Source organism: Bubalus bubalis, chromosome X (genome assembly GCF_019923935.1).
Source record: "Bubalus bubalis isolate 160015118507 breed Murrah chromosome X, NDDB_SH_1, whole genome shotgun sequence".
Classification (NCBI taxonomy): domain Eukaryota; kingdom Metazoa; phylum Chordata; class Mammalia; order Artiodactyla; family Bovidae; genus Bubalus; species Bubalus bubalis.
The window spans coordinates 33,073,513-33,084,339 of NC_059181.1; the positions used below are offsets into that span (position 1 = coordinate 33,073,513).

Genomic DNA, 10,827 nt, shown 5'->3' on the forward strand with positions numbered 1-10,827 from the left:
AGGTGGAGGGGCACAGCAATGGTGACTCCAGATGGCAATGATAGCTGAGACCAGCTGAGGTCAGCCTCAGTGAAGACTTCATGGGCCTCAATGGTGAAGGCTATAGGTGTCCATGGCAGCATGAGCAAGGACTACTGGGGTCTTCCAGCCACCCTTTTCCCCTGGAGGGAAGTTTCCAAAAACACTGGGGCATGGGGTATTGGTACATATACAGAGGTGCCATGGTATGTTTGTGGTGGCCATGTCCTCAAAGGATTTCAGTGATGTAGATTCCAGGCAGTTCTGTATGCTGGGGTCAATGTCAGTGAAAACTACAGGGGTAATTATTGGCAAAATATGTGGGTGTCTGTGGTGATGGCTGTTGACATCCCCTTGTCCTCCTTTTCCCCTGCCTGGGGAGCATCACATGGGACAGTTAATTTTCCAGGATCCATTTCTAAAAAAATTTTTAATATTTGATGGCTCAGTGTTCTTTGCCCTGCTTATCTGTCTCTCTCTGTCTTTACAGCATATGAATCCCTCAGTCCTCTCTACGTGTCACAGGCTTTTTATACATATCGGTCTCATGACAGACCTAATTCTTACAATAGCAGCTGGATTTCAAGAGTAAAAATTTCAAAATACAGGAAGTGTAAGGTTTCTGGTACCTTAAATCTAGGTCCAGAAAATGCCATAGCACCACTTTCACCATATTCTGTTACAAGCAGTCATAGAGTTCCCTGTACTTGAAGGCCAGATCACATCTCAATGTGGGAAATTTTGAATAATTGTATCCATCTTTAATCCACCACAGATCCTAATGCTTTGAATATAAAATTCAATCTTCATACACAGTAATCATCATTAGCCCACTGCCTACTTTTCCAGGCATCAGGTCACATGACTACCACCCACCTAAACCAGCCGCCTCCCCCGCTCTACACACACACACACTCCACTAATGGTCTCTCCATTGCACCATGTACTCCCATTTATTCCTGAATTTTTATCCTTCACTGTTCCACTGAAGACTACAACTAGCTAACAATCACTCCATCACCAAAGTCAATGCTATTGCCAAATGAGCTACGTCAAATTTTCAACTTAGAATGATATAAACTACTCCATCTGTGAAAAATCATTTTTATAAATCAATAAAGTTCAAGCTTTTAGTATCAACAGTCAAAACAACAAATCCGTAATTCTGAAATAGAGTTCCAGCTATTCCAAAACAGGAGACAGACTTTGAAAACATGCAACTTTTCCAAACGGATACAGTGTGTCTTTATGGTGCCAGCTTTACAGTCGCTGTGAATATGTTCATTCTCTGAATACAGGTTTAGAATGCAAGAGCAAATCACCTGAAAATATTACCAAGAAGCAGACAGAGACTCTTGAGTTTGAAATATTCTATTCATGAGATGTGAGGATGATACAAAGTTTGTAAAACACTGTAAGCTTTGTCACTACATAAAGCTTAGGTCTCCTAAATATAGAAATCTGCCATGGAGTCCTCAATATTACATATATAAAGGTTAGGTTATGCACCACTCCTGTGGAATACTAAACTTCCTTTCTATCCTTTGCTTTTATCACAGTCTACACTGAAAAAGAAAAGCACGCTATGTAACTCCAATATGTACAAGAACAATTTAGCAATAGAATAAAAAGTCCCTGATAATTGATAGGGTAATTTTATGACTTCATATGAATTCTTATGCACTCCTAAGGCAAGTTAACAAGAACAACAAAAACCCTCTTTAATTATGAGATTCCTTGTTACATAAATTCTCCCTCAAAGAGTTTCTTTTGGCTGTGAAGATAGCTGTATATTTGCACATGTACACTGCTGAATAGCAATTACCTATATGTGGATTATTTAGATAAATTTTAACCCTTATCTGCCCCCAAGGTGTCCTCAATTCTCTTGTCAGGGTATCTGGCTGCAATGAAATGGCACTGTAACTTAAATTCAGATTTTGAAAAATATGATATGCACACGCTGAGACACAGGTAACACAGCTGACAAAATACAGAATCAGATTAATTTCAAGGATTCTTAGCCCCACTGCAAGCATACCTCACAACTTTTCAAAGTTTATTGAATTGTGTCAACAACTCAACAGAAAGGAGGGATATGCTATCATTAATTCAATATGCTTCTCAGGTGGGTAACAACATTGGAAACCTATACCTCTTGTAAATTCTCAGTCCCTAGATTCAGACTGGACAGGTTCAACTGCAACTTTCATGTCTTACTGGCTAAGTGAAGTGAGGCAAAGTATTTTATTTATCTATTTCATAATCTCTCAACTCTAAAATGTAGGCCATGGTGGTGGTTTAATCACTAAGTCATATACGACTCTTGTGACCTCACGGACTGTAGCCTGCCAGGCTCCTCTGTCCATGGGATTCTCCAGGCAAGAACAATGAAGTGGGTTGCCATTTCCTTCTCCAGTGGATCTTTCCAACCCAGGAGTTGAAGCCAGGTCTCCTGCATTGCAGGCAGATTTTTTACTGACTGAGCTATGAGGGAAGCCCTAATTATCTATCAGGATTATTAAACAAATATAAAAAAGGTAATTCACATGAAGAAGTGCCTAATAAGAATCAATCAACAGTAGCTGTTATATTATTGTTATTTATTTTCTGGTTATATTTTCAAGTCTCTATTTTCACCTATAATCTGTACGTATGACAGGAACAATATTAATCTATTCTGAATTTATTTACTACCTACTATACACAAGGTACTGAAGATAATACATGAAGTACAAAAGTTCCTCTTCAAAATGAACCCATAGCAAACATGTGCAAATTGCTTTGCCCAAGTAGACTGCTTCTGATCCTCTCTTCCAACATGAAATAGGTTTTATTGTTATTGACTACTTTCTAGATGAGGAAACAGCCTCATACATGTTGAGACTTGTCCCCAGTCTGATAGTTCATGAGTATCAGGAATAGTTGAGGTAAGTTATTCTAGCTTATCCTCATTCCATTCTACCTTTTTTGGTTTCAACTCAGCAGAAATAGCTACCTAACCACCTATATTCATCCTCCCCTTCCACAAGGTATGAACATTGCTGGGCAAAGGCTGCCAAACGAGGGGTTAGAATTCTCACTCTCCTATGATCTGGTGGAGCATGTGCTTTATTTTGCCTTGTTAAATGTGAGTACAATGATGTATATCCCTCCTGAGCAACAGGGAGGGAACTGGAGCTTTCCTTAACAGCTGCCTTGCAGTCCATGTCACAGAAGGCAGCGTTATGAGATGGAAGAGCAGAAGTTCTAAACCAAACTGTACAAAATCAGGGTGCATATAATTACCCCCTGACTTTCAGTTAAGGCTATATTATTTGAGTCCCAAGTGCAGTGATTTGAGAAGGGCTAAAAATCAGGAAACTTCAAAAGAAGATGGTAAGCCCTATAACAGAGTTGAACATAAGGTAAGAACAGAATAAGATGGGAAACTCTGACAAGGGATTTAGAAAGCACTTTTAAAAAGAAAGAGCCTATTATACAGAGTGAAGTAAGCCAGAAAGAAAAACACCAATACAGTATACTAATGCATATATATGGAATTTAGAAAGATGGTAACAATAACCCTGTGTACGAGACAGCAAAAGAGACACTGATGTATAGAACAGTCTTATGGACTCTGTGGGAGAGGGAGAGGGTGGGAAGATTTGGGAGAATGGCACTGAAGCATGTATAATATCATGTATGAAACGAGTTGCCAGTCCAGGTTCGATGCACAATAGTGGATGCTTGGGGCTGGTGCACTGGGACGACCCAGAGGGATGGTATGGGGAGGGAGGAGGGAGGAGGGTTCAGGATGGGGAGCACATGTATACCTGTGGTGGATTCATTTCAATATTTGGCAAAACTAACACAATATTGTAAAGTTTAAAAATAAAATAAAATTAAAAAATAAATAAACAAACAAAAAAAGAAAGAGGTAATGGAATATTACTCAGCCATTAAAAAGCATGCATTTGAATCAGTTCTAATGAGGTGGATGAAACTGGAGCCTATTATACAGAGCTTATTATACACCACCCTTATGGCAGAAAGTGAAGAGGAATTAAAGAGCCTCTTGATGAAAGTGAAAGAGGAGAGTGAAAAAGTTGGCTTAAAGCTCAACATTCAGAAAACAAAGATCATGGCATCCAGTCCCTTCACTTCATGGGAAATAGATGGGGAAACAGTGGAAACAGTGTCAGACTTTATTTTTGGGGGCTCCAAAATCACTGCAGATGGTGACTGCAGCCATGAAATTAAAAGACACTTACTCCTTGGAAGGAAAGTTATGACCAACCTAGATAGCATATTCAAAAGCAGAGACATTACTTTGCCAACAAATGTCCATCTAGTCAAGGCTCTGGTTTTTCCTGTGGTCACGTATGGATGTGAGAGTTGGATTGTGAAGAAGGCTGAGCGCCGAAGAATCGATGCTTTTGAACTGTGGTGTTGGAGAAGACTCTTTGAGAGTCCCTTGGACTGCAAGACGATCCAACCAGTCCATTCTGAAGGAGATCAGCCCTGGGATTTCTTTGGAGGGAATGATGCTGAAGCTGAAACTCCGGTACTTTGGCCACCTCATGCGAAGAGTTGACTCATTGGAAAAGACCCTGATGCTGGGAAATATTGAAGGCAGGAGGAGAAGGGGACGACAGAGGATGAGATGGCTGGATGGCATCACTGACTCGATGGACGTGAGTCTGAGTGAACTCTGGGAGTTGGTGATGGACAGGGAGGCCTGGCATGCTGCGATTCATGGGTTCGCAAAGAGTCGGACACGACTGAGTGACTGAACTGAACTGAACTGATACAGAGTGAAGTAAGTCAGAGAAACACCAATACAGTATACTAACATATATATATGGAATTTAGGAAGATGGTAACGATGACCCTATATGAGAGATAGCAAAAGAGACACAGATGCAAAGAACAGTCTTTTGGACTCTGTGGGAGAAGGCGAGGGTGGGATGATTTGAGAGAACAGCACTGAAACATGTATATTATCATATGTGAAACAGATCGCCAGTCCAGGTTCGATGCATGAGACAGGGTGCTCACGGCTGGTGCACTGGGATGACCCAGAGGGATGGGATGGGGAGGGAGGTGGGAGGGGGGTTCAGGATGGGGAACACGTGTACACCTGTGGTGGATTCATGTCAATGTATGGCAAAAACAACTACAATATTGTCAAGTAATTAGCCTTCAATTTAAAGAAATAAATAAATAAAGGAAGAGGTAAAATAATTAAGAGATTTTTCCAAGTAGAGAAAAACAAACACTCAATGGAATAGCATTCAAGCAGAGTGCATTTTGCAAGGCTGTGACAGTCTTATTTTGAGCATGCTCTATTCAAACTTGGTTACATTTATGTACTGATGTTCAACAAACCACACCAAAAGCCAGTGGCTTAAAATAACAATCATTAATTAGCTCAGGGTTCTATAATTTAAGCAGAGCTGGATGGGGAAGGCTGATATCTGTTCAATGTGGCATCAGCTAAAGGTAACTCGATCAAGGAGTGGGAGAATGGATTCACTGCTTCAGAATGGCTCGCTCACATGGCTGGCAAGTTTATAATGATGATTAGAAGGTGCTGAGCTAGGTTGAAACCTTTGGTTCTTCTTCATTCAGGCCTTTCCATATATTCTCTAATTCCATACAGCATGACAAATGAGTTCTAAGATCAAGGGTACCAAGAAAGAGAGTGCTAGCCAGAGGCTGTATTATCTGTTATGACTTAGCCAAGAAAGTCACATGGTGTCACTTCTTCCATAGTGTATTAGTTAAGATAGTCACAAAGACCCATGCAATTCCAACAGAAGGGGGCATAAACTATACCTCTTAACGGAAGCATGGTAAAGTATTATGAAAAACAATTTGCTATAAACATCAAAGATTGAGAAACATCTACTTGAAAAATCTGTTCTAAAACCAAAAGGCCTTGTCAAACTGATAAACTGTGACCAAGCATGTGTCTCAACTTGACTGTTCAGAATTTTAGGTCTATTTCTTATTACCTTTCACCTACAAGGCATGAAGTTGACAATATCTGATAGGGCACTGAAACCTATGGCATATAGACCTTCCAGTTTGATATGAAGCTTAGCTAGCTGTTTGCAGAGGCTGTAGTTGATGGCTCTCAGCTTTCAAGAGGACAAATATAATCATTTAAGAACAATGTCCTGTTGAGTTAGAACTTACAGAATAAGGCAGTTACAAGGCAGAGTAAGCTCCTGACATCCTATTAAAACAGGTTTACTTTTAGATATCCTCAAGAAAATCCATAAGCTTTTTCTTTGAATTGTTTCAAATATAACCTAAACTAGAATCAAAGAACAGATGAACTAGCTTTGCTGTTCTTAGAGATTCATCTTTAACATCCTCACTGCTTTAAATTTATAGGCATGCTATAGTGATAGTATAGTGAAAGTCACTCAGTCGTGTCCAACTCTTTGTGACCCCATGGACTGTAGCCTGCCATGGAATTCTCCAGGCCAGAATACTGGAGTGGGTAGCCGTTCCCTTCTCCAGGTGATCTTCCCAACCCAGGGATCGAACCCAGCTCTCTCGCATTGCAGGTGAATTCTTTACTGTCTGAACCACCAAGGAAGCCCAAGAATACTGGAGTGAGTAGCCTATCCCTTCTCCAGGGGATCTTTACAACCCAGGAATTGAACCGGGGTCTCCTGCATTGCAGGCAGACTCTTTACCAGCTAAGTTATGGATTCTGCATATTCAAGGTTGCCCAAGACCTAGTTCCCTTCTTCTAGGGTTTATAGTTTTGGAAGTATAGCAAGCCAGGTAATTGCAAGGGAATGCAACAAGCACTCTAACATGGTTATGAACAGTGTTCTAGGGACCAAGAGAAGAAGTGGTTAACTCTGGACATTTAGAAAAGGCTCTAAAAATAAAAAGACATTTTACCTGACCTTCAAAGAATGAATAGGATTTGTCAGGGAGAGAAAGGAAATGAACACTTAGTAGAGGAACAGACCAAAGACACAGTCTGTATGCTGCATGGAATTTGTGTGAAAACCAGCTAAACAATTACATGAAGCAGTTTTATTAACATCACCATTTTTCATTACATAGTAAAAAGGAATCCTTTGCCATGAGATTCTGGAACACTGACAGCTTTTCTGCTCAGAGGCCCTTTTTGATCTGAATCCTCTCTGTGGTCCTGGACATGCAAATAAGTAAACTCTGTTGTGGTGACACCAAGGATGGCTAGGAGTACATGCAAGTTCACAACTTCAAGCAATCTCGACTGTGGAAATGAAATCACATTAGGCAGTGAAGAAAAAAGCAGTGCCATAAAAGAGACATTCTCTTCAGGCCCTAAAATACCTACTCTGTTATCAAGAGGAAACACATTGCCAATCACATTGTCAGGAGTAAATTGTCCAGACAAAGGAAAAATGTACAGACACACAGATGCATACTGACATGTGTGACAGACACAAAGATTCATATATACAAATAGCAACTGGTTAACATTCTTTCGCTACCCAGTTTAAAAGAGGGAAACGAATGAAACCTGACAAGGTTCTACTTACGGAATTAAGATGGTATAATGTAAAGCATCAGAGCACCTGACTTAGACTGGTGGTTTTCAAATATGAGAATACACTGGAGCCACTTGGAGGGCTTGATAGAACACAAACTTCTGGCATACCTTCAGTGTCTGTTTTAGTAGGTCTGGGTTAAAACCTAAGAATATGTAATTTTTTAAAGTTACCAGAAAATGTTGATGTTGTATGGATTTTAATCCTGAATTGGAATCTTGACTCTAGCACAGCTGTTAAACTCAGGGAAAGTTAATCAACTCCTCTCTGCCTCAATTTCCTCATGTGTAAGCTAAAGATACAGCATCCCCACCCTCTCCAAACTCATCACTCTAGTCCATTCTGATGGAGTTCGGTAGCAAAATTCTGCCACTCTCTACCTAAGGGTCTATGTTGGGTGTGCCCATATTTCTGACCTGAGGTGTTAGTAAGTCAATATCTAAGTCATAGCTCTTGGCAAATGATGAAGAGAACATGGAAAATGTTACGACTTCCTGCCCATGAGGTGAAACAACTCTTAGGCACATTCTCGCCAGTTATTCTCAAAATTGGATACCCAGACCATCTGTAGCACCTTCACCTGGGAACTTGATAGAAAAGCTGCCAAGTCTCAGAGCTAATCCACATATGCTGAATCAGACTATAAGGATGAGAACTAGAACGATGGCTTAACAAACTACAGAGGATTCTGAGAGATGGCAATATTTAAGAAACACTGCTTTATACCGTCTTCTGTCTTAACTCTCCACTTGCCCTACTGGTGATTTCTAGATCCACTCCCCCAACCCCACACACAGAATAAACTACATATACTTCAGTCTTGCCATCAGCATCTGCCTCTGTGGGAATCTATTAGGTAAATAAAGATAGTTACTAGTGCCTATGTCTCAAGGAGTGGCCAAGAGGGTGGAGTAGGAAGATCCTGAGTTCACCTCCTTTAACGGGCATGCCAACATTTGCACTATTTACAGAGCAACTATCTCTGAGAATGACCTGAAGACTAGCAGAAAAAAATACCACTACTAAAGACATAAAGAAGGAATCACAGCAATATGGTTAGGAGAAGCGGAGATGTCATATCATCAAGACCTATAACCCTAGGTTGGCAACTCACAAACAGGAGGATGATCACAATTTCGGAGGTTCTTCCCAAGGAGTGAGGGGGTCCAAGCTCCACATCAGGCTTCCCAGTGAAAACAACCTCCAGAAACAACTGGCTTTGAAGTCCACAGGGGCTTGTATTAGAAGAGCCAGAGGGCTGTAAGAAAGATTTCACCCTTAATGGATGCACACAAAATCTCACATGCTCCAAGACTCAGTGCAGAGGCAGCAATCTGAAAGGAGCCGAGGTCAGACCCACTTGCTCATCTTGCAGAAGCCTTCCGAGATGTAGGAGGTTACTGGGATTCCCTTGGGGACAAACCACCGGTAGCAGCCATTTTGGGGAGTGCAGGCAAGAGCCATACTGGAATCCTTTGTCTTAACTATTAGTACAGGGATGAGGCCCCATCTACCAGCCATTTGCTATCAGCCCTAAGATACAGGACTGTATGTCAATTACATTTGAATAAAATTGGAAGGAAAAAAAAAGAAAACAAACAAAAAAAACATCATAGGGCCTGAACAGACATTTTTACAAATGCACACAGTATTGGTAAGAGACACATGAAAAGATGTTCAAGATTACAAATCATCAGGGAAATGAAAATCAAAACCACAAGGAGATACCACCTCACACCTTTCAGAATAGCTATTGGCAGAAAGACAACAAATAACTCATTGGGGAGGATGTGGAGAAAAGGGAACCTTTGTGCAGTGATGTATTTAAGTCAAATCATTATGCTATACACTAAAATTATACAGTTCTGTATGTCAGTTATATCCCAATAATATTGGAATAAAAAATAAAGAGAAAAAAAATAAAACTCCTGTATCTCATAGAGCTATTGTGCAAACTACATAAAAAAAGCAAAAATGTTTAGAGCAATGTCTACCATGTATTGAGATTCTAAAGAAAATTAAGCTACAACTATCTTTCAGCTAGTAATCATAATGACACCAATCTAAAAAAAGATTTACTATCTGAATATTCTAAATAAAATGCAAAAATATCAAGTAAGAATTGTCTTTGAATTCTGAAAGTAAGGAAGCAACCACAATTTAATCATAGGATCTTAATGAGTTTTTTTTTCCTCTAATTTTCATCTTTCTGAGGTACAAAATCTGTTGTAGTTCAACCTACTATACTGTTTTGTCACTGCTGGCATTTTTTATTTAGTAATTGTGACCACCTTTATAGGTAGGGAACACCTTTCTTAAGCATTTTGTATAAACTTGTAAACTCGTGCTCATTATTATGTATTCCAAAATCTGCTTCAGTTGGGAAATTTGCTCTTTTATTTCTGAGATATTGCTAAGAAATAAAGCCTATGGCAATGTCACTGTGGCTTCCTGAATGCACCTGACATTTAGGTAATTCGACATGATAATAAATAGCAATTACTTTATAAAGTGAGCCCCAATGTAGTTGCATCTCCTTTTCTGAAAGAAAGATGCTTTCCTATCATCTCTGACTTGAACTCCCACACAGACATTTGCCAGAATGAAGATTCACCACTGGGAACAATTTCCAGCAGTCTCTAGAAACTATTTCATCAACACAAATGATTCAAACACAGTGCACTGAATCTACCAAATCATCAAATCCTCCAAATTCAGAAAAGGATTTCTGAATTCAGCAGCTTAAATAATACAGGATATATTGAGAATTATATTTGGAGGTGTAAAAATAGTACAACGAGCTCATGTATCCCATAAAACTAGCGTCATCTACAACATTTTGGCAAATTTGTATCATATTCCTTTCCTTACTAAATACACACATTCACACACATACCTATAGACACATATAATATAGACAAAACATTTGAGAGTCAAAGACATCAGGATCATTTACTTCTAAATGTTTTTACTTTTTTAGTCTAAATTCAAGGCTTCCCTGGTGGCTCAGAGGGTAAAGTGTCTGCCTGCAATGTGGGAGACCTGGGTTTGATCCCTGAGTTGGGAAGATCCCCTGGAGAAGGAAATGGTAACCCACTCCAGTACTCTTGCCTGGAGAATCCCATGGACAGAGGAGCCTGGTAGGCTACAGTCCATGGGGTCACAAAGAGTTGGACACGACTGAGTGACTTCACTCACTCTAAATTCTTGGTATTATCATGAAATTCCTGTATATCTGTCTATACATAAAATTTGAAAAAAA

The 10,827-nt window shown here is 39.8% G+C and overlaps 1 long non-coding RNA gene across 1 annotated transcript; it reads right to left on the reverse strand.

Moving 5' to 3' along the window:
- Window positions 1-7,059: 7,059 nt before the first annotated feature.
- Window positions 7,060-10,627, reverse strand: LOC123465388. The gene is made up of 2 exons (XR_006640604.1): window positions 8,680-10,627; window positions 7,060-7,267 (listed from the first exon to the last, which is right to left on the reverse strand). It is a non-coding gene; the product is annotated as an uncharacterized LOC123465388 (long non-coding RNA).
- Window positions 10,628-10,827: the final 200 nt, after the last annotated feature.